This window comes from Colobus angolensis, unplaced genomic scaffold, assembly GCF_000951035.1.
Source record: "Colobus angolensis palliatus isolate OR3802 unplaced genomic scaffold, Cang.pa_1.0 Scaffold22, whole genome shotgun sequence".
In the NCBI taxonomy this organism is placed as follows: domain Eukaryota; kingdom Metazoa; phylum Chordata; class Mammalia; order Primates; family Cercopithecidae; genus Colobus; species Colobus angolensis.
In genome coordinates this window covers 905,462-908,377 of record NW_012115377.1, presented here as the reverse complement: position 1 = coordinate 908,377, position 2,916 = coordinate 905,462, and the positions used below count along the sequence as shown (strand labels likewise).

Genomic DNA, 2,916 nt, shown 5'->3' with positions numbered 1-2,916 from the left:
GCCTGGGCCAGGTGGGCCGAGTCTGAGGGAGCAGAATGTATGCAGGGGACGTCGTGTTGTACGCGGCCTGGGCCGGGTGGGCCGAGTCTGATGAGGACTGCCTCGCTTTCCTCCCACCTCTGCCCTTGGCTGTCAGCATGAGGCTCCTGTAGCCGCTGTAACAAACCCCACAAGTGAGTGCCCTGGATGACCATGGCTTCCCTCGGGGGTTCCGAGTCTACAGTGGACCCACAGGGCTGGGCCCTCTTGGAGGCTCCAGCGGGGAATGCGGTTCCCACCTTTCCCAGAGTCTAGAGGCACCCGCTTGGCTCTGGGGGACTCCTTCCTTCCCCTTCACAGCCACAGCGCAGCCTCTTCCAGCCTCTCTCAGACTCTCATCTCACGGGGATGCTACGAGGACACTGGGCGCCGGATTACCCAGGATGCTCTCCCATTTCCAGATCCTTAACCTCATCCCGTCGGCCGAGCGCCTTCTGCTGTTAGGACGCCATCTTGGCAGGTCCCGGGGTGAGCACGTGGATGATGTCTTTGAAGGGGCTGTTATGTTTAGTCTCCCCCATGATCAGTAGTAATTTGACACCTCCCCTTGCCCACCTCGAATGTCCCTGCCGCTGACCCCCGCGTGTGTGCAGAGCATGTCCCTGGTGGCCCGCCATGGGAGTTTTGTTACCAGCACACCCTGACCTGGGTCTCCTGGAGGTGCAGGGAGCACACAGTTTATCTGTGGCCCTCCATGCTGCTAGGACGTGAGGCCCGGAAGTACAGGCCCACGCCCGCCCATGCAGCGACTCCAGCGCCTGGAGCAGGGCTGAAGGGCTGAGGCCTTTTGTGTCTGGCGTGATGTCCTCAAGGTTCCTCCGTGCTGTGCTGTGGCCTGTGGTGGGGCTTGTTCCTGTTCATGGCGGGCCCGGGCTCCAGTGTGTGGATGGGCCACCCTGCGTTGACGATGCTTCCGCTGATGGGTGTTTGAGCTGTTTCCACCCTCCGCTGCTGTGGCGGTGCTGCTGTGAGCGTCCCTGTGGAAGTTACCGCGTGGACGTGTGTGTGTGTTTCTCTCGGGGAGGTGCCAGGAGTGGAATTGTGGGTTACGTGGAAACTCCGTGTTGAAGCTTCCGAGGGGCCGGGGCGTTTCCACAGCTCCACCCGGACGCGTGCGGCTCCGGCCCCACTTCCTCACTCTGGTCTCTTGTCTTGCGAACGTGCGTGTTTCTTTCCCTCTGTACGCTGAGTAGGGAGCTCTTTCGAAGTCAGTGGCATAGATTTACGAAAATGGTGAAATGAATTCTGTGGTGACTAGTTTGGTCAGGATGGAACTGCACCAAATAAAAAGCAAACCCTCCCTCTGTGCGCACGCCCTTAACCCCCCCGGGGGACCTGCTGCAGACAGGCTGCTGTGTAGCTCCGTACCTTTTTTTTTTTTTTTTTTGAGACGAGTCTCGCTCTGTCACCGGGGCTGGAGTGCAGTGGCTGGATCTCAGCTCACTGCAACCTCCATCTCCTGGGTTCAAGCGATTCTCCTTGCCTCAGCCTCCCGAGTAGCTGGGATTATAGACACCCTCCAGCACGCCCGGATAATGTTTTTGTATTTTTAGTGGAGATAGGGCGTTCACTGTATTGGCCAGGCTGGTCTCGAACTCCTGACCTCGTGATCTGCCCGCTTTTGCCTCCCAAAGTACTGGGATTTCAGGCGTCAGCCACCGTGCCTGGCTTCCCAGCCCACATTTTTAAACATCACAAACCCTATCAGTAGAAATCGTCAGTGTGTAGGCTACGCTTGGGTCATGTCTGGGTTGTGGCAGGCACTTAGGAAGTGGTTTGGGAGTGATATCTGAGACCATCATTGGGGAGGGCTTGCTGTGTCTCCGACCTGCGCTGGGGGCCAGGGAAGTTACAGAGAAGCGAAGTGGGTGGGCTCGGCTCTCAGGGAGTTTCTTTCCTGGTTGGGGAGATCAGGCACCTGTAGAGTTCCACCTGTAGAGGAACTGAGAGCACGCCGGTGGCCTTGCCTCTATGGAGCAAGTCCGTCTGTGGCCAGCGAGACCGGGAGCTGTCTGGAGGCGGGCGGCTGTGGTCTGGTGTTGCTGTAGGAGGACTCAGTGGCAGAACCTGAAATCCCGTTGGCAATAGCAAAGCAGGGAAAGGCGTGGTTTACGGAACCGGGGAGTCCAGGTGTGCGGCGGCCGCAGGTGTGGCTGGGTGCTGGTGTGTGCAGTGCCCTGTGTCCCCCGGGCCGAGGTCCACTCCAGCGTGGAGGAGGCGCCCTGGCAGAGTGAGTGACAGGGCTTACGTGCCACCCGCAGTGCCTGGTGGCTCCCCTCTCCTGGCCTGGTGTGTTCGTAGGCAGCATTCTACATGGTGGCCCCTGCCGCAAGCCTGAGTCCAAGCCCAGCAGAGGGAGGGAGAGAGGCTCTCTTCCCAGCAGGCGTTCCGAGCCGTGTGGACTGGATCGGTCTCTTTGGGCTGGAGGGCATGGTTTTCTGTTTGCCCAGGTCCAGTCATGTTCCCTTCCACGCCTTTCCTGGACCACTGAGTCCCACGGACTGAAAGTGAGCGGTGAAGGCTGCCCTGGGACAGCTGGGTCTGTTAGGAGATAGGGTGGAGCTGGGAGCTGGGCAGGCAGGAGCCCGGTGCCCAGCCCCAGGTGCCTGCTTCCTGTGAGAGCACCTGGGCTCTGGAGCCTGCAGCACCTGGTTTGAAGGTCTGAATCCTCCTGCCGCTGGCTTACTGCGTGTCCTCGGGCTAGTTGCTTTCCGTTTCTCAGCCTCAGTTTCTTTGAAATGCGGAGAGTGGCCAGGTGCAGTGGCTCTACCTGTAATGCCAACACTTGGGGGAGTGGAGTGGGAGGGTCTCTTGAAGCCAGGAGTTCCAAACCAGCCTGGGCAACACAGCAAGATCTTGTCTCTACAAAAAATAAAA

The 2,916-nt window shown here is 59.3% G+C and overlaps 1 protein-coding gene across 2 annotated transcripts in view; it reads left to right on the top strand.

Moving 5' to 3' along the window:
- DAPK3 (death-associated protein kinase 3) overlaps positions 1-2,916 on the top strand; it is a 20,107-nt gene that overhangs the window by 11,195 nt on the left and 5,996 nt on the right. The window lies entirely within an intron of this gene.